The sequence below is a fragment of the Balearica regulorum genome, chromosome 3 (assembly GCF_011004875.1).
Source record: "Balearica regulorum gibbericeps isolate bBalReg1 chromosome 3, bBalReg1.pri, whole genome shotgun sequence".
Classification (NCBI taxonomy): Eukaryota; Metazoa; Chordata; class Aves; order Gruiformes; family Gruidae; genus Balearica; species Balearica regulorum.
In genome coordinates this window covers 62412332-62433783 of record NC_046186.1, presented here as the reverse complement: position 1 = coordinate 62433783, position 21452 = coordinate 62412332, and the positions used below count along the sequence as shown (strand labels likewise).

Genomic DNA, 21452 nt, shown 5'->3' with positions numbered 1-21452 from the left:
CTCAAAAAAAAAATATCTTCAGATGATGAAATTTAGAACTTCATTTTACACCTGTGGATCAGCCTTAATATCAGGAAGTGTTGGGAGATGGCTTCTCTTACACTATTCTGAGGGGGAAGAAATATATACCAAGCAAATTTAGATAGATAGATAGATAGATAGATAGATAGATAGATAGATAGATAGAAGACAGACAGGCAGGCAGGCAGGCATTGCAGGGAGTCATCAACAGTCATCAATACATGCCAATGAACCACCAGCCAAACCAACTTAGTTATGCAACAATACTTGGTTTCTCTCCTTTGCAGCACCTCAATGCCAAGGAAGGATTATAGCAACAGCAATATGTTTCAGATTTACTCTGTCAGATCAGCTGCTGATAGCTTCAGACCACCCTAATCTGGGAGAGAAAATGAAGCTATCTGTTGACAGAAGAGCCGTTTGTGATTTTCCTGAGGCACTTCATTGTTTATGTAAAATCATTAAAGAAGCTGGGAGTGATAGGAGTTCAAACTCCTTTTCAAAAAGATAACCAGAGACTTTAGATTTACGATTCTGTCTCAGTTCTCCTCATGAGATATTGCAATCTTCTTGACTCAGATGAAATGCAAGTCTAAACACCAATTGTGACCATAGTGCCTGCTACTACAAAATATTTGGTTTCTTCTCATAGAACACTAAACAGTGGCTTAGCTTTGGGAGCTGTAAATAAATGAACTGCATTTTGAAACAAACCCCAGAGTTTACATCATCTTAACTATAAACTGTAAATTAGGTGCAATGGAAGTTACGTTAGATCTTTATATGCTACTTAGAGGTAAGGCTTTCAGAGATGTCCAAGGAATTTAAATATCCAGCTCCTATTAATTTTAATAGAAAGCTATGCTCAGCTCCCTCAGGTAGTTTCAGAAACTTCATCTTAACAGACTGTGTTATAAACCCTAAACCTATTAGATCCTTGGAGAGATTCCCATTGACTTGAGGAGATTTGGATCAGGCTCTAGTTGCCTTTCCAGGCCAGGGATCTCCTCCTTGGGCATCAGGGGTCTGCAGCATAGCAGCAGACCTAATTGCAATCCCCTAATCTGTCATTGCAACTGTTTTTCCCTTGAAACAGAGTGAAAATGGCCAGTGTAGTGCACAAACAAACTTGGAAAGACCGCACACGACTCCTGCACCCACCCAAAGAGTCTGTAAATTTGCAAACCTTCTTGGTTGAGGAAGCCAGCAGCTGCTGTAGCCTCTTTGTGTGCCTGGAGAGAGCAAACCACATGATCTTGTCAGATAACTTAGATGCCAGGAGAGAGACCCGGAGGAGGATATTACATTATTTTATACCAAGGTTGGCAAGACTGTCAAACAGCTTACGTCAACAGCAAAACTGCCATCGCCTGCGGTGGCGTCAGATTTCCCCCGGCTGGAGTGCCTGGGCGCTGGGGGGATTGCAAACCCCCGGGCACTGCAGGCACCCTCATGGCTCAAGTTCACCTCTGCATCTTCTTACCGTAAACTCTGACCAACACGGGGAGGGCACGTCCTCAGGTCTGAGCAGTGCTGACGCACTGTAGATGTGTCACCTCAGGACCTTCACCCCAGGACCAAGCCCTGGCTCAGCAGTGTGTGTCCGTTTCCTACGGCATCGTTTGAGGGAATTAGTTAAGTCTCCATCTTTGCAGGACCACGCTCTTTTTCCACGGGACTCTCACTGGAAGCATAATTTAAACTGAAGTTTCTTTCATACACAGGATTTAAGTTTGCTTTTTCATCATAGGAACAATGCTGTTTGAGAGTCCAGATGACATAATACTGTATATTGCAAAAAAACCGAGAAAATAACCACAGGTAATTTTAAACCAAACACAAAATTATATTAGTTGCACTTGAATTTAAAGCCAAATTTTGGATTAGGGCTCCATTTATTGGCAATTCTGGGAAAAGGTTTCAGTATAATCCCCAGTTAATGAAACCTTTGCTAGTGAATTTCCTTTGTCAACACTGCATTTAATGTGAGAAGTGCTTATACCTGCTAGATCATCAAAAACCTGCAAAGCTAATAGACTCAACTGGAATGTAAAAAACAGGGAGGATTTTCATAAAACTTTAATAAAAGATTTTGGCCTAGAATGGTGTAGGGTGATTCCTTTAAAAACAACTCCACAATTACTATTCTCCAGTTTCCAAATACTTTTTTGCCATGAAAATTGACAGACAGCTATGCTAAAAAAATATATATTGTAAAGTATTTCTTGGAAATGTTGCACAAGAAAAAATTCAATTGTAAAATCCCTAGAAACCTAGCCAAGCTGAGCCTGAGGTTTAGATCCTTTTGGTCTAGCATGGTGCTTTCAGAGTCGGACAGATGCCAAGACCCAAATAAACCGATCAGAGAGAAAGGCAATCTTGACCATTGCTAGCGAGCAGCAAGAACAGAGTCTGGGTTAGTTCGGCGAAATGCCGGTGCTCCCCTGCTGCAGTGCCAGGTTTTGCTCCTCGTCGGGACACATGGAGACGGACAGGAGCGTGACAGGGAGGAGATCTAATCCGACCTCTGTCCAGCACATCCATCCCACCCTGCCGCAGGGGCAGTCTGGGTTTCGCTGGGTAGGGATACCTGCATCAGAGGCGTTTTAGAAAAGCCACCTTTAATGAAAGAGCCGTAGGGTGGGTCTTTCCTGCATATTTTTGTGTGACTTCTGTGCCAATGATGAGGTTGTTGATTCTGTTTGTATGTCACTCAGAAATGCTCAGGGGCTCTCTCTTGCTGGTAGCATTACTTATGGTACAGGAAAAGTGTCTCCTCTTTCAGGAATTCAAAGTAAAAATGCTTTTGACCACCACTACATGACTCTCTTTTCCCACAATTTGGAAAACTGCCATTTTGTAGTCAGCCCCGACACTACTTTGTTTCCCTTCATCCCATGAAATGCCTCTTGCGTTATAGTGTCATTCCCATAACTGGTTATCCACCTGAACTTTAGGTACTCCCTTCCTCCTTCTCCTATATGAAGCCATCTGCCACAAGGACTTGGGATCCAACAGTGGGAAAGACTTTTAAAGAATCCTTCCCGCTGCATGTAGCATGTGCTGAGACAGGACTTTGGAAATTCAATTAATGCTTCCATGAACACAAGTAATGTGTGAACGTGCCTGTGGCTGTGTACTTCCCTATGAAACCTTAGAACTAGGATTAAAGTGACTTTCGGGTCAAGCTGGATGATTGCACTAAAAAGAAACACTTTATTTTTCCTTTAAAATTTTAAACTCTTCATTTCAACTGTGTTGACTTTGTGTTCACAAAAACAGGAATGCTCATGGAAACAGTATTAAAAATATTTTTAAATACTCGGGAAAAGCAAATTTTGAAGTCCTACAAAAAATATTTGCAGTGGAAATCTCATTCCCCTCATCCAGTCAGGAAACAGAAATACACCATATACACTGTACAGCCATTACAGCTGTTTGAAGTGTGCCAAGAACTACTCATAAATTAACTACAGACATAGAATTTTGTAAATAAGTTTGATTAATAACTAATCAAAATCTTCTCAATGGCAACTCAACTGAAAAAAAGTGGAAACATTTGTTGGAAAATAAGGTAGTACAGACTGCATCTCTAGCTTGAATGCCCAGTTATCTGAACAACTGTGTTACTTTCTGCCAAACGTATTCCAGCTGACTGGTAAGAAAAACTTCTGCTTTATTTTTCTTCCCTTTTGCTTGCCTTATTGCTAGCTGAGTTTCTCACGACAGGGCTGCTTGAGTGGGATCTATGGGACTGTGTAGCAAAAATCCTAGGAAAACAAGGTAACTGCCCTTCACCAAAGATTTATCCCTGGATACAATCCTATACCAGCACACAGACCTCGTCCTGATTTCTTGCAAAATCCCCTTCTCACATTTATGCTTGACGTCTCCATTTTGAAAAACACCTATATGCATACTTAAGCTTCTCTCTGTTTGAAATGTACCTTAATGTGCTGCAGACCTGTGATTGATGTTAAGCACGCTCTAAGTTTGCTTTTCTATAGAAATGCTTTCCTGAATTTGAGCTTAAGCAGCCAGTTACCAGACAGGAAAACAGCTTCTAGTTTATTACAGTTATAATCACCATAGTGCGGCATTTTCTAACACTGTACAACTGATCATATCCTGAAAAAAATCGTGTTGTTAGTTTGATATCAAGCATTAGGTGAGAGAAAGCCAAACGCAGGATATCTGCAGTTGGGATTCCACTTGAGCAGAACATCACCCTTGTCTTCATTCCTCTAGAAGAATGGGTGGAAGAAACAGAAGCAGAACAACAGATTTCAGCGATAGATGGGTGATGTGCGCATTGAACTTCACACATACTCCTTGAAATATGGACTCACCCAAGCCCTCACTGAAGCCAGTTTCATGTCAATGAATTAGGGGGTTGAATTCCTCTTCAGAAGTATCACTCTCCTGGTTAGTGAGGATAAACTAGCATGACATCTGCCAGCAGCTAATGCTACTTAAGTAAGCAAGGTTAAAGGAAAATTACTATCTGAAATCCCAAAGCTTTCTAAGTGCAAAAGTTTTCCTCCTTTCCCATGTAAAAAAAAAAAAAAAAAATCAGTGATACAGTAGGGCTATTTTAAAGATTTCCTACAGACCAAAAGTTCAGCAATAGTGTAAACCTCCATTTTGAGTTGTATTCTGGTGAATAAAGGTAAATCAGTTACTGGACTAAAAACTAGAAGTTGTCATAGAATCAGATTACATTTCACAAGCAGATAGAGTTGGTCCATCAGAAAACCTAGTTTTCAAAAGTAAGGAATCCTATAAGCAAAACTGGGAGGAGAAGGTTAGATGGCAAAACCTCGAAGTCCTGCTTAAAAATAATTTATTACATTATGAGAAAAAGGCCCAAGAAGACTATTGCACAACCGAGGATGACAACTTTGGCTACAAATGCATTGTGACTCAGTGGCAAACAAGAGGGGAAAAAAACAGAAATAGAGTCATAAATAACAAATCCAAGACAAAGGTACAGCAAGCAATACACACTACAAAGTGTGGAAAATTGATAGAGAAAGCCAAAGATGTTCACCTGATCAGAGTGGTGATAAAAACAATCATAAAAGCAAAAGTAAACATACCGTAGAATGAGATGGCAGGGGTTAGAATATGTAATAAAAGTGCTGAAAAAGCAAAAGAAACCATTCTCTTCTGTATTTTAAAGACCCAGATGCAATACTTTCCAGTGCATTCATAACTCAGAACATCTCTTAAGAAGGAACATTTTATGCCTAAACAGATCGTACGCCGAAGGAGACATTTTAAGTGGCCACATGTGAATGCGTGCAGCTGGGAACGTGGGGTGCGGGTCACAGACAGCAACGTGGGAGTCACAGTCCTGGAAGAAACTGATGCTCGTGGGAACTGAGGGGTCAGCGTGGCTGACTCTGTGTGGCCCTCATTCGAGCCACAGCATGAGCCCTCAGCTTGATTTTCTAGCTAAAGGGGTGAAAATGGGGGTGCAGTGTAACATTGTGAATAAAAAAGGCAAAGGATGGTGTGAAGCCACCAAAGCAGAAGGTACCAAAAGGGATGGGGAGTAGAAGGAGGGAGTCCTAAGCTCTCTCCAGAGGTGACCATGTCCCACCAAGACAGTGAGCCAAGATGGAGGTCTCCATCTCCTACTTCTTGCTGAGGGCTGGGACCTCACGGTGGGATGGAGGACACTGGGGCCGGGCAGTCCCCTGCTAGGTGCTGTACCGGTTTGCAACAAAGACGGGTTGGGTCTCCCATAAAGGTCACAATCCAGATACTGTCCTGATATTTCTTTTGAGTACTTACCAGCCACTCATTTCACTGCATTTCTAGAACCCACAAATCCATTTGTACCTCAAGTGGGATGCCCGCGCACCCCAGCCCTGGGGGGCTCACAGGTTTCCTTTACTCCCCCTGAAGGAGGCTCCTCTGGTCCAGTGCCTTTTTGGCTGAGGGGACAGACCCCTTTGATTTACTTTCTGAACACTGGGATTTATTGTGATTTGCAATGATTCAGCCCACAGCACTTGAAATGTTTATGACATTTTAAAATATTAAGAAATATAATAGTCACAAGTATAACATAAATAAATTTAAATATAATAAACTTCTCTTGCTTCCTGCCAATGCAAACTATGAAATGAGAAACTCAGGGACTGTCTGCCTGAGGAGAAAGAGACTAAATACACTTATACACACATGGAAGCCAAGGGATTTCTCCTTCCTGGGAAATGTCTTGAGGCTTAAACCCATACACCAAAAGAAGTTTTTTGCTGTCGGTTTAAAGCAATCTTCCTTAGGGCCGTTTTTCAGAAGCCCATCTCAGACGACCTGACTGAAGGAAAGCGCACCCTCAGACAGCCCAGTAAACCACTGCTCAAGGGTTGGCCACGGACGGGCCTTTCCTAAACCCTTAGTTTTTAAGCACTGAGGGCTGACCAGCATTTCCCTTGCTCTTCTGGTATTCCCCACGTTGGTGTCTGTCTCCCCATTTTATGCTCGGCCTGCGAAATCTCCATGGCAGCTATGGCGCCTTGGTTTATGTTGGCATCATGCTTAGCGCCGTGGGACCATGACCCGTGACCGCGCTCTCCAGGTGCTATCGTTAAGACTGGAAAGTAAAGTGTGCAGGTGTGGTACTGCTACCACCATGTGCAGGCGAGAAATGTAAAGAGCAAAATGAGCTTAACTTGGATATTGGGTATTTCAGAGGCAAATGTAACTTACAAATATTTGAAAGACCTCCTGTATCTCTAACAGAGAGGAATTATACATAAAAATACACAACATTGTATCAGTGGATAAAAAAGGGGAACATTAGAGCCAACCAGAGGAAAAAGTACTTCTCAGAGGCTGAGGTGTTAGTGTACAAAAGAATTTTCTGGGAAAGTAATATTGCCTTCAGCTTTTAGGCTGTTAAGTACTGTGTTGGAGAAAACTCTTTATAGATACACAATAAAGAACAATCTTGTGCTGTCAAAAACCAGAACAGATTATGCAGATTTTTCCTCCTCTGGAGCTGATAAATGTAAACAGCTATCTCTTTTTTTCCTTTTAGGTATAATATGATATGAATCTCACTCTCCTTTGAATGCACTAATTCTTCAGAAATATTGTCCAAATAGACCAGAAGTATTTTCAGAATTTAATGGTTCACATTGACTAACCTACGTTCAAAAATAACAAGAGATTTCTTTGGCTCTCCTGTTTGAGGAAACATTTTACACTTAGAAAAATAACAAATAAGAAATCATTATTCTTGGTTAGCTGAACACTCCACCTGATTTTGCACCCTTATATCCATGAAACTTGCAAGAATCATTGACATTTACATACATACTTTTAAGGCACAGTTTGGCTCAAGGAAAGAAGCAAAAGAATCCTGTCTTTTCACATGACATCATTCAAACTTACATTTACTTTAAATTCTAATTTTTGTTTTCTATAATCATGATTATTTCTGTCACAATATTTTCCAATAACTGCAATCACATCAGCAGGACACAGGAAACCAGTATTAAACCCTGTATTTCACAATTTGAATATTGACATTTGATTCTGCTGGATTAAATTTGCATAGTACACACTTAATTACAGTCAAATCATTTTAAGCCCTTCAGTAAAATCACTATAAGCTCTTTTCAAAAAATCTGATTTTTATGTTTGATGTGAACAATTTCACTGTTAGAGTAGACAGTGTTAAGCTTGTTCATGAGCACAGGGCTAGTACAGAGCCTAAATCCTTTGCCATCCCCTGAAATCCTCTGAAAGGGCTAGACTTCTGCACCGAAACCTGTGTATCACAGAATTACACTATATTTCAGTGTTTTAAAATTTGCTGGCTTTTAAAAAAAAGTATTATTTTGAAAAACAAAAGCTTTTATGAGTGAAATACCTTCTTGCAGTGCTCAAACCCTTGAGTTCACGTTCAACAACCTGAACTAATGCTCAAAGCTAAGAATGTTCTCATAAACACCCGAAGAAGTAGTTTGTGTCTCTGGTTGACAAGAACTTATTTAGTTCTAAGCCAAACCTAAGCCGAATTCATTTTCTTCTCCAGTGAGGAGAAGAGGAGAAGAAAAAAATTAATCTTTGCATCTCTTTCTCCCAGTGTATAAAAGTGTGTAAATAAGTTCTCATGACTTCATTTTGTGGAAGTACAAATAATTCTTCATAGGTGAGTTTCCCATTTATATTCAGAGTTGTATAGTGGTCCCACTCCGTTTCATGCAGCTGTTAAAATACTGAATCAAGTCATTGTCCTCTATTTATAATTTCAGAAAGAGCATGAAGTATTGCCCAGTTCTTCTAAATCAGGCTACTTGGCAGAAGTAGCTTAAAGTAAAATAAAAAAGAAATACAAACAAACCCTGGAAAATATCTTTGTGAAACCTGCAGAATTTCAAGGAGAGTTCAAAATAAAATTATTTTCTTTCTCCTATTGCAGTAATTTTTTTAATCCAAAACCGGAGACCTTCTAATCTAGAAGCAAATTCTCAACAAAGATTACTTTACAACAATAAATATATTAAAATATTGATAAAAATTATAGAATATATTAACAATTGCTACATAAAATGTCATCCTTGTAAAGAAGAGATCTTCCAAAGAAAACAACTTGCATATGAAGTATTTTTACCTAGCTAAAATAGAAGGTAAAAATGAAGGCACATTGCATTACAGCTGCTAACCTTGTTATGAGTCAGCCTCTCTGCCACTTCGGTCCCACCAGGTAGTACCCAAATTCCTTAAGTAATCCCACTGAATCCAATGGGAAAGCTCACAGAATAAGGTACAACTATTGTGATTAACAGTGGCAGAATCTGACCTTAAGGTCATTTTAATAAGCATTCTGGTGACTTTCTATTTCCTAAGGACTCCTTTTCATAATACATTCCATTAAAATAAGCTCTAGAAAGATACGGTTTCTCTTGCTCCAATATTCCAGACATTTGGAAATTCTGATGAGAACAAAAAGCTTGTCACGCCACTGGAAATGTCCAGCAGAACATCTGTTCGCTGAGGGCCACATAAATGACAACGTTAAAGTGTCCCCCGTGGGCCTATCCTGGAGCTGGCTTTTCAGCCCTGACAAACCAAGACCACAGGTCTGATGTTGTTCTCTAGGTCTGCACATCACAAAATTCCCTACCTGGCCAACAGGTACCTGCTTTGGAGAAAACGGAATGATAAAAACTAAAGGTGACAAAGCTTTATGAGATCATTTTGTTCACCGTGAGCCCACAGCAAGATTATTCCCTACAGGATATTCTTCAATACTTTGTCTAGTCTGGTTTACAGCCTCTACGGCAGAAGGAACATAGACCAAGACTGAGCAAGCTTGGCAAAACTGCGTGGGCAAACTTACATTATCCCAGCTGCAAGCCAAAGAGTATTAGTCCATCACTTTTAAGAGCACAAAACCTACTGACATTTTAAGCACTATATACACTTCAGCTAACATCAGTCCTCAGCAGGGCTGCAGCCGCGCCAGGACCACTAATACCACACATACATACCTTCAGGAGCAGAGCGGGGCTGGGCAGTGGCCACACAGATGGCAGCACCGGATTTGCTTTTGTGCGTGCACGGACATGAAAAAGGTAGGTAAAGCCTTTAGAAAAGCACAAAAGAGGTGTTTAATCTTCAATATCAGGAAGCAAAGAGGACGTTAAAAGACACACTTAGCTGCAGAAGAAGCCGCGTGGCTGCATCACCCAGGTACTGGCTAGGCTGGCAGCCAGAGAAGCGATGCAGCTCCAGCTGCTGTGAAGCTCCTCTAAAGCAAGCAAATGCTCCTAACACAGAGACTTACGTCCAGCTCAGTGTTACCTTACTGGGTGAAAAAGATGCTGATGATGCTGTTAGCTTTGCCAGGGCAAAAAATTCCCAATTCCCTAACTTAGGGACTGTTGCAGGGAAAGAACCGCATGATCTTGGAATAACTTCTGCCCTTGCAGCTTCCCACTGCCGATGGATGACTCCTGCAGCCAGCAGGATCCAGCAGGATCCAGCTCTGCTGGATCAGGAACCCATGGTGGACACCCACAGGGAGTTAAATACAAGTCCAAACATAACCATTCCCCTCCAGTAACTTTACTGATGTGCCTAAGCCTAAATGCTGAAGTTTTAACTTGCTCCTGGTTATTCAGTTACTTTACATAAGTTTATACTCCGAGATAAAGGTAACACACGAAAATGTCAAACTATTCCATAAGTACCAATTTAAAGTTCTAGAAACAAAAAGTGTCTTCCAAAGTGTAGAAATATCATATGTAAGCAGAACTTGTTGATAGTATTTCAACAGTAGAAAATACAAATGTGGTCTAGTCTCTCTCCACATGATCTTCTAGCTGTTGTCTCCGTGCAATAAGAAAATAGCACATGGCTTATGTACTGATCTGCCTAGCACAGAAGAAATGGGAAAGGTACAAACCAACCGGTGCTGTTGCTGAAAAAATACTTCAGGTCTTGAGTGCAAACTCTAATATCCTACAGAGATTAATATAAGCATGCCAGGTTTATGGTTATTCATTATTAAGCTTCTGGGAAAATAGAACAATATATCCTGATCATTTTAAATACATATTAGATCCTCTGAGTCGCTGCTGATTATTTAGTCTGTATTTCTGTCGCCATATTTCAAAATTACCTAAGAAAGCAATCTGAATTTGTAAAGTTACAAGAAAAATTGGCAAAAATAATATTTTTACCCTTAAAAAGGACACTTAAATGCTGATTGTAGCAGACTCCCATCAAGAGACCAGCCAGAAAATGGAAGGGAAGAGCAGGAGACAGCAAACAATTACTTTGAACTGACCCTCAACTGTCAGCTACCAAACAACGCTCTCAGGATCACACAGATTGCATTTCCCATAATGGGACATAAAAGCCCATCGTGTTCAGCTCAAGTGAACAATTTGCTTTGGTCACAGGACTAAGAAGCGAAATATTTCTAGCAAACATAGGTACTTACACAGTCCTGGTTTAAAGTCTGCTCTTATCCTGGCCTTGGGAGGGCCAGAGTAACCTGGCCTGCTCCACTTCAAGTGTAAACAGATCTCTCCTCGGTAGAGAGGAAAGGGTACATTAATTAGCCAGCTTTTCTTTTGTCTTACAAAGCTGTTTGTTGAGGTGGGGAGGAGAGAGGAGGGGGGCTGGAGAAACAAAACAGCCCTTGCATAAGAGCCTTTAGCAATACACCTGAGTAAGAGAAGATGCCAAGCTGAGTTCAGAGAAATAGCCCTCACGCAAGCCCTGAGCAGAATTACAGCACGATTTATGTTAACTGAGATCAATTGTTATGCATATCAGAGGAGCACGTCATAGCCTGGCTGAGATCAGGCACTATCCTGGTAGGTACAGGAATCACTGCTGAGGAGTCCACCATTTCAGTATGCAAGACAGAGAAGAATGAGGGAAAATGAGTGTATGAGATGAATTTTGCAATGAAAAAAAGAGGATTAGGTAGACCACACATGGGTGGTTCAGAGGATAAGGAGACCCACACTGGCACATGTGATTTCCCAGCACGCTCTCCTCTCGCACTTTTTGGGTGTGATGGGTTCAGCTGGGGTACCCAAGAGTTAGTCCCTTTTACAGAGCCTGGTCTAGTTACTGGTGAAACCCCTTGGGCATGTCACTGCCTCTGAAAGCCTGGGCCTGTGCTGCCCACAGACATGGCTGTGGAGAAGAGTGAGGAACAGCAGAAGTGAAAAGGTTAAAAATTTCACAATCTATTGCCTTCGTTTTGCACTCACCCCACCTAGTCTATTTTGCCTGCTCCCTGAGGAAGGTGTATCTCTAATCGCTAAAGAACTGATGATTATTTTGACTACCATGCACAGCAGCTCTCATTGCAAGGACACACAGAGCATCCTGTGGCTCCAGTTCTCTGGGGATTTGTGCTGCTTTCATAGTTCTGAACCTCTCCTCTTCCTAAAGACAGGACTCCCAAGAAGGGCTGTATGTTTTATATGCAACATTGAGGTTGCTAAAACAATCAGTTCACCACAGTTTTCCTCCTTAATGTATGCAGCTGATTAACCACCACAGCTTTAGGTTCATAATTCAGCAATTCTACTGAAAAAAACAACCCAAAACCTGTATTAGGTAGAGGGTCATGCTCTGAACTCAGCTGGTGGAGCACATCCAGTTTTATGTAGTGGTATCCAAGATCAGAATTTGATTCCAGCATTACCTAGAGCTTAAACAAAACCTTGAGATGGGACCTGCCAGTAACAATGGGGGCTGAGAGGAGCAGACCTCTCTGGCTCTAAGTCTCCTTGCAGCATGCCTGGTGTCCTTGGTAGCTCCTACAGGGAACCCTACGTTCAGATCTTCATCAACAAATGCTCAGATCTTCTGAGTGGGTATTTTGTGGATCCTTTTGACAACTGTTGATGTGGTAGCCCCCCAAGAGGAGAAGAAGAAGAAGAAAAGCAACCCTAGGTTTAAAGTTTCTGAAAATTTCAGTCTGGAAATTGCACAGGGGCTAAGGATTCAGCCCAGACTCCCCCTCCAACCTCAGCCAGATCTGCATCCAGCATTCCTCTCTATGTTTACAGCTGGGGAGAAATTGAATTACCTACATAGTATTATTTTAGCATAAACGAACAGGAAGACTGCACCAAAATTGATGACCCAGCGGGTGTTGCCCCTCCCTGACTGTACTGTATACGCAGAGCTTTCTAGACTCCAATTTATTGGTTTGTCAGAAACTTCAGTTATTTTCATCAAGTTGAGTTTTACATTAAACATTCCTCCACTTAATTGGAACCATGCGGATACATTTGGGCAGCATCCATATTCCTGCTCAAATAAAAGGGGTACTTTGTTACAAATTCAGCATACTTTGCTGTTAAATTATATTTTGCTAGCAATTACAATTAAATATGAAGTTCACACTTAATAGCAGACCTTGTAATCACGTGGGAGTAGTTCTCCTTCCGTGAACATCATGCATGGGTGGGAGAAGGGAGAGCCCTGCAGTCTCATTTTAATAATGAAATAAACAGTTCTGCTGGTGAGTAATTCAGGGATTTTAAAACAGGGCAGTGGCAGGATGGAAATTGTTTAAGAAGCTTATTTAACCCTCTCACCTGCTACTTCTAGCTCTCTCAAGAATTACCCACCACCCAACTGCAGGCAGACAGGAGCAGCACCAAAGGATTTGGGAAGGGATCAGGGAGCGGGGCCTGGTTTTATTCTTGCTTTTAGTCCCCTTGTGGAAATTGTTAAGGACAGCAAAGTCATACTTGCAGAAAGCTTTAAAGTTCTCTTTTTTTTCCCCCAGTTGAATTCTGAATTATAGTAACAACATTTCTCTAAAAATGTTCTGCTTTTCTGGCATTTGCCTTGAAAAGCAGGTAATGTTCTTCTGCTAATTGAGATTTCATTTTAAATTTCATCTGTGGTTTTATATTTTTACGTTTGTTCCCGTTAGCTGTAAGTGTGCCTGTTATGGAATGGTATCAAGTGGTTTCATTAGAAGATGAAGAGGAGACATTTGCTATGGAAAAGAGGATTTGATACTTCAGTCAGCACAAAGTAGGCTCTTTCAGTTTTAAAAACGGAATGTGAAATATTGCAACTACTACATGTTATTGGGGTATTTCTACTATCCTGAAACATATTTCTACTGACATGTCATGGAATTATAGAATACAAATTACAATGAAAAATCCAAAATATAAACCTTACAGGGAAACTTTCTCATTCTATTTTTTTTTTTTTCCTGAAAACAATGCTTTAAATTCGGATTTGTACATAAGGAAAACTTATGCAAGAATCTAGGGGACTAGGTCTGAAGAGACACTGGGATGAAATCTGCTTTATTAAAACAAAGAAAACACAAGATTAACCTGATGAAAATATTTCTGTCCAGCTCAAGCTAATTTCCTAGTCTTTGCCCTTAAAATATCTTGCTGTCTTGCAAATGAACCTTATTTCCATGCTGTTCATTTCGAAGCAATTGGAGCTTGTCCTCCACGTACAGTTTATACTGCCCAGCTACCATCACCCATCATCAACCCAAGGCACGCCTTGCTTTCCCTCCACTAAGCCAGGTTCAGAATGTTTGAAGGACAGCTCCGTGTGTGTCCAACTCAGAAGAAAAGCAGATGACGAGATTGATGCTGGGTAAGCAATTCAAAGAAACTGTCATTGCTGATGATGGCGACTGCTCGTGTTTGTGGTCACACGTTAGTGGCCAGCCGGAGAGGTGGATGTATCATGGGGGCTGTGGGGACAGAATTTATGTCCCCAGTCACACAACTTCCACACCAAGACTTGCAGCACATACCGCAGAAATCTGCACTGAGCATCTCCTCCCTGCAGTGTGGAATTTAAAAGAGTGTTTTCCTCTTCTTTAGCCCGCATGTATATCCCGTTTCTTTCCACCATTGTTGTTCCTGCGTGAAGTGTGCTCGGAGTAAGCCAGCTGTGTGCAGGCATAAGCCTTTCAGTTCTCGAGGATGGGGGAACTAAATTGCTCTGAGAGCTACAGAAAGCACCATCCTACAATGCTGTCACCCCATTTCTGATATCACACCAGAGAACTAAACCCACAACATGACATTGTTCTCACTGTAGAGCCCATTTCACTGTTTCCCTGGAGCGAACTAGTGAACTTTTCTGGTCATTCCCAGAGCTGATGCTCTCGTAGGGGTTGGTCATCCACAGAGCTAACATCTCTCCTGGGGGTTCTGAAGGATGGTGAACCACTTCCCTAGGCTGAGCCTCTTCTGCTTTTATCCCTCCTCTCTGCCTGTGCAGCTATTACACCTGTAAATACTGGAAAGTCCAGCTATTTCAACTACATATGGGTGAACCTCGGGGCGTTTGAAGCACTGAAGATCCCTTGAAATACTTTGAGAGTTCCCAAGCTAGTTCCAACACAGAAAACACTTTTACTTGGTAAAATTTAGCTCCATGTTTCTCTAACCACACTGTTTTTCAGTCGCAATTTCAAGCTGGGAAAAAGATTTCTTTACACTGAGGCTTTTGTAAAAAGATGACAAACATGACTGCACAGAGAGCACATGGAACTTTGGAATCTGTGATGTTTTACTTGTTTTGAAGTTTTACAAAATAACAATCCTTAAAATATCCTAGAAGTGCCCCTGCTCTGTTATGAAGTCCCGATGGGTCCCAAAGGATTTCCCTGGCCAGTGCCTTGTGGTTTATTTCTCAAAGATTCTTAGTGCCGTGCTCCAGCTCACGCTTTCTCTGGAGGTGGCCAGATTTCCCCAAAGGCAGGCAACACAAGAAAATTGCAGCTGAAGAGACAAAACCAGAAATATTCTACTGAGCCTGAAGCACTGTATTTCTTTCAGAGCTTGAATCCAAGTCCCCATCATCCTGAAAATATGCCTGAAAAGGTATTGCACTGAAAGAGACTCTGCTTTGCAGCGACAGATGCCTTCTGCTCTTTAAACAAGTCCCCTTCAACAACACATATTCTCATCTGTGCATTTTTAATAGAAGCATAATTTTTGTCATATGTTATAATGAATAGCATACAACTAAACAGTGCATAAAAGACTGTAATTCCATCTGGGAGTTTGTTGACATTGATAAACCACTCGTGTTTTGCTTTTGTGGTTCATGCCATTACAGCAGCTCAACAGGATTACAGTCCTGTTAGGTATAGCTGGTTATAGGCATTATACCATATGATAATGACTGTATGTTTTATTAAAGAAAAGCTTTAAATTTAAATATGTAATTGAAAATTCTCATCAATGGTCTGATAATACGGTGTTAAAAATCATCTTTATGTTATTACCTGAGTGGCTTGTTTATTTTATTTAAGATTCCTTACCTCACGCAATGAAAACACTGTAGATAGATTTAATTATATCTATACTGAGGGACCAAAGCATTTCCCTTGTAATTTTGTGGCATCGCTACTTTTATAGTATATGAAAACCAGAACATTGTGCTGCCCATAAAGGCAAGGGAACCAGACAAGTCTAGTAGTTTCATAGTCTAAACTGAGTAAAACAGATACACACAAATGCAGACAAATAGTGAAAACTGTGGGTGTGCTCTCTTTTTTTTCTCCCAGACACTAACAGTGATAGCAGTGTCACTGCTAAGGATTGTTTAAAATATATAAAACCAGTTTCCTTTAATTTGATTATAATTAATAGATCAGCCAACCCATGTGTGTATTTCCCTCAAAATGAAGCTTATGTTAAGACACATTTCCCTCTTGTCTGCAAGTAAAGATATGAAACCCGTGTGAACAGGAGCTTTCATTCTTCTGCACTTAAGTCCCAGGTTGTTTGTTTCACTATGGGATTTAAAAATCTCAGTCATGCATCCTGTTTCTAGTGTGGCCTCACTCTGCTAATTGCCATTTAGTTCACAGTGAAATAACTGCACTAATGACTTCAGCAAAGTCCAGATGTTCTAGGCCGGACAGAAGGGAAATATTTCTCATCTGAATTTTTCTACTTATGCAAACCACTGGAAATGGCCACTGCCTGACAGAAGCCTGAGGGCACTGAGTCTGATGTCCTGCCCAGTGTGCTCTATGGAAAGGTTATTACCTGTAACACCCGCCTGTAATTCATCTTTTGCACCAAGTAAACATTTAGCAGCACCGGCAGAAAAATCACCAGGATGAGTCAAGGCAGCCCACAGGCTGTGGAAGCTCTTTTGCTGGAGCCTGCACACTCTGGATCATCATCTGGAGGCTCTGCTGGTGATGAGAAGCTTCCAGGCAGAGACATTTGCAAAGCATCTGCTCTAAAGGCCAAACTACCATTTAAAGTGTTAGGAGATACTGGGGTACATTTGCTCATTTATCCCATTTTCCTGCAGTTTCAGACTCCGCTCTAGACTAGAAAAAAATGAAACTCAACTTTCAACATAATGGTTCTTCCACCCTGTGGCTAGGGCCTTCTCTGTAACACAAGATCTTTGCGGACGTAGCTTTCACAACAAACTCTCTGAGTGGAAATGTGGTGTATCCTGGTAAGAGACTTTTGCTAGCAGTGTTTATACCAGCTACCCGAATGGCATAAGTTATACCTCTCAATAGAGCTTTTTGCTGGTACAAGAACATTTACCAGAACTGACGATTTAATTAGTGGCATGTTTCTTTTCTTCTCTTCCTGTGCTCTTAGCTGACAAAGCTGTATATGCAAAATGTTTGAATGCAGACAGACCTATTACTTCTGGGGAAGCTGCACAATGGCCAGCAAACAATTCCAGTATTGATGGGGGGGGGGGTTGGGGGGGGCTGAAGCAATACAGCCATGATGTGCAGTGAAGCAGCCTTCTCACGGATCCTGGGCAATGTCCAACAGTAACACACAAAAGTCTGGGGTGGGATTTAGGGCTGCAGGTTGCTCTTACAGAAGTTGTCCAGAGTCAAGGTAGAAGGAAACAGAAGACAACCACGAATGAAGCTAGTTTCTCCATGATTTAAGATGCCTAAATCCTTTCACTCAACATGTGTACTAAATTCTCATTAGTCTTAAAATATCACAATGATCAGAAAACCTTCAGTATGGCATCTTCCCACTGAACGCTGTCTTTGTCATCCAGATACACCTCCTCACTTGACTAACCAACACAGATCTTTCCTCTGCTAGCACCCTACAACTAGGATGACACCTGGGAGGGCAAGGTGGAAAAGGAGAAAGGCTTGTGGGGGGCAGACTCTCTTGAACGTTGTTAATATCATTGTCAGATAAATAAATCATCCACATTACAAATACAATACAGAGAGAACACAACTTGATTCCAGGTGGGGTCCACAACACTTGTCAATTTTTAAAAATATTGTTTAAAGTAGGCAAATTTGATCTGGAGCCATTGAAAGAATAAATTTGGAAGACCACCAGGTCATTTTTACAGAATCCCTTTTGTAAATGTAATGGCAGTTTAATGGAAGTTACAGTATATACACACATAAACAAGAGAAAATTAGTGTATATCGGTTATGATAATGTTTTCTGCTGAGTACTGAAAAATTACTGGAAAACCACTTAATAACTATGTAATGTTTTATAATACTGTCAGCTGAGTGATTTCCTGCTCTAAGGTTTCCCCTGCAGTTAATTTCACTGGGTTACATTCAGGGACTGTTCCTATGCATACAAGTGCTCTTAGTAGTTACCTGTTTGTGATGACATAAGAGGGGGTACAGAACCCACCCTCTGCTCTGCAAAAACCCAGAGACATGAGATAGTTTGGGTACTATAGGCAGGCAAGAGAAAAGGCCATAGAGAAGTGTTTTGGTATTTAATTTCAAAGCTTTAGTTTTACCCTAGGATGAAGGAGCCTGAACATCTCTGCCACAGCTCAGTCAGGAGTGCTCCAGGCTTTATTGACAGCATCACTACTGTAATACAGCTAATAATTTGTTTACCTCAGGACTGACAAATTAAATAAATCAGAAGAAATTAATAGGAAGCATAAAATTAAGACACAACGGCAGATCTATGGCATGGGTACATCTACCAGAATTGTTAGGCAATTTACAGTTGGCATTGCTGAGCACAGCTAAAGGTGGTGTCACCTGAAAGAGGTTCAGCTGTGCAGAAAACCCCCTTTAGCTCTTTCGTCCTCCTTCCCTTCATGCGGCTCACCATTTGGATCAGAGCTGCATCCTCCCCGTACCACACTGATCTTGGCGCTGATCTGCAGTGAAAGGAGTTTAGACAAAAGGTGGGCACGCAGTTCTAATTCCTTATTACGAAGGTGGGAGAAAATGAGTGTCTTCCGTCTTTCAGAGTTTTTCAGAGGGGAGGAAACACTCTAGACATTACTTTTTATAACATACCATCCTGAATAAACATGCTGTGGAAGAGGTGGCAAGGATCTTCTGTTGTATTAGGTGTTTTCATTCCAAATAACTTTATTTCTAGGACTAAATAATCTCCAAACCTGATTTAAGAGTTTCCCTATCACCTTCCACTGAAGCCAGTGAGGATGAAGAGCCCAACTGTGTCCATCTATTTGCTAGTTCTTCCTTTAAAAGTAGGGGCAGTTACAGTGTGCTCACAGTTACTGGGATCTGTTTAACTGAGTTTCAGCATACCTTACCGGCCATGTGGGTTTGCAGTCTCATAGATTGCAATCTGAGCTTTGGGTATATCCAGCTTGCATGCTGGGAGCAAAACTGCAACTCTGAACAGTTTTTAGGTGGTTGTGGTCAGGGTAAAGCAGCCATTTGGTACTGGGTACACACTATTTTTAAGCACTGACCCCACCTTTGATCCTCTTCCAATGCCTTCCCCCACATACAGCGCACTAACAGAGCACAACGCGCTTCCTTCTCTGCAGGAATTCCTGTATTTAAGGAGGGAGCTTCTCTCCATTCTTATCAAAATTGGAGCACTGACAAATATTAGTGCCTGCTACTAAGACTGCAGCAGGAAAAAACATGGAAAAAGAAAACAAAAGGTCGTTCAACTCAGGCTTTTTCTGTAACATATTAAGTCATGGCTACTTCAGTGGGGGACTCTGACCCAGACCCGGCCTGAGGTAGCTTTGTTCACAGCACCACAAGGGCCCATGCACCAGCGGTATGCAGACATCCGGGTCGGTCCCAGAGGCTCCCTTTGCCGTTCCTGAGGAGTGGGTGCTTCATTTTCACTCACCATTTTAAATATCTACTTTAAGATGAGATTAAGTGACCCCCATTTTTTTGTTTTCCATTGGCAATAAGGAGAGTCAGGTGTGACAACTGTACCTTGTAGATACATAGGTTTGATAAACCAGCCTTGAAGTCATAAAAAGAGACAACAAGGGAGAGATCAGGGCACTTACCAGAAGGAAGCCAATAGCATTCCTGGCATTTTGTCCCATGGACTGCTTCTGCATTTTTCTTTGGAGAGTCATTGAAGGAAAAAAGCCCCAAAACAAAGTCCCAAGAAATTACTTGGACTTCAAGGATGAAAATTGTCTCTCCCCATTCCCAGTTCAGGATTGTATCCACTGAACTACAGATCAGGATCTCTCGTGCCTCCTCTCCTTCTTGCCCCAAGACTTTAGCATTCCTGGCTGCACAGGTCCACCTTCAGTATGGCAGGGGGGGACACTACCTAGAGACATTGAAAAGGATGGATTAGTTCAGAAGAGAAATCAGTTAAAATTGCTACTACAGAAACTTCCTAACACAGGAAACAGCTAAAAAATGGACATTCATTTGCTAGAATAAAAATATACTCAAAGTATTTCACATCTAAAAATTCTTAAGCACTTCAGGTTTTTAAGCACAAATGGGTGTGAAACTCTGACAACATTATTATTAAAGTTAAGAAAGAAATGGGTAGAGATAACATGAATATCTGTAAGTACATTACCTCCTTCATGGAAGGAAACACATGTATGCACATGTGCACCTATATGTGTACGAACACATGCAGTGGGGGAGTCACGAAAGGAAAAAATTTTATTTTCCTAGACTCCCCAGGAAAAAGAAATTCAGATTATGGTGTATTTTTCCTTAAAAAAACAAACTAACAGTTGCGAAATAACAAGGTAGAAATTTCTCCTTTGTATCAGCGCAGATTTATGAAGTATTAGACTATAATACCTTTTATAATACAATGAATTTGTACATGTTTTCAAGAGTAAAACAAAGAATATTATCTCAATCTAAAGAATATTTTTTAAAATATTGCTATGATTAAGAGAAAACATTAACTGCTTGATGCAAATGGTAGCTGCTGTCTTGATTTTTTACATATAACAATTTAGCTCATGTTTAAAGCTGTAAGGATTTGTTTGGGCTTCTCATGGTCTTTCTGTTTGCCTTAATGTTATCCTACCATGCTATGTTTTAAGTACGGGAAGTTTACTTGGAAACGTTTATTTATTTTTTTCAGTTGACCACAACTCCTTGAGATAATTGTTTTAACATTGCCTTTATGGCTAGGCTGTTTCAAGTCTATGTAGCATACCAAAATTATCTTGCGAGAAAATGTTGAATTTCCTTGTGAGTTTTCTTCCAGGATCCAAAACTTTAAAAATTATATTCTTTTCTTCTCTGAGGTCACTTTCTGATGATAAGAGCTAGTGGGCTTCTCAGCTCTCTGCTTAAAGCATCTTCAAGGCATTTCCTTCCACCCTGCTCTTTGCTTTATGAATTTTCTCATGGCTATGCAAGCAATTTTCACCAAGGTTCAGCACAAAGTTTCACTAACGACTGCTCAACAGCTATCAATGAGTGGACTCCAGGTTTTCCGGGACATTCAGATGCTGCAAACTGCCTTCGGACCTGGGAACTGCTACAGCCAGAGACAGCCAGCCCCTCAGAGATCGGGTACGTGAGAGACCACCAGGACTTCCTACAGAAACCAGGGAGACATTACCTGGGGGAGACTTGGGTAGGTCTGAACAAAATTAATTCACCATCCAGTTATAAATCAGCTCACCACCTGCACAAACCTGTTTTAGGAAAATAGAGTTGGTAC

At 41.1% G+C, this 21452-nt stretch overlaps 1 long non-coding RNA gene across 2 annotated transcripts in view; it reads right to left on the bottom strand.

The window, feature by feature from the left end:
• Positions 1-20075, bottom strand: part of LOC142600998 (uncharacterized) — a 34567-nt gene extending 14492 nt beyond the window's left edge. The window contains exons 1-2 of one of the 2 annotated variants that reach the window (XR_012834541.1): positions 19804-20075; positions 10991-11080 (exon numbers count right to left, since the gene is read on the bottom strand). This is a non-coding gene — a long non-coding RNA (uncharacterized LOC142600998). The remainder of the gene's footprint in view (positions 1-10990; positions 11081-19803) is intronic. The other variant, XR_012834542.1, reaches the window with a different exon arrangement.
• Between the last annotated feature and the right edge of the window lie 1377 nt (positions 20076-21452).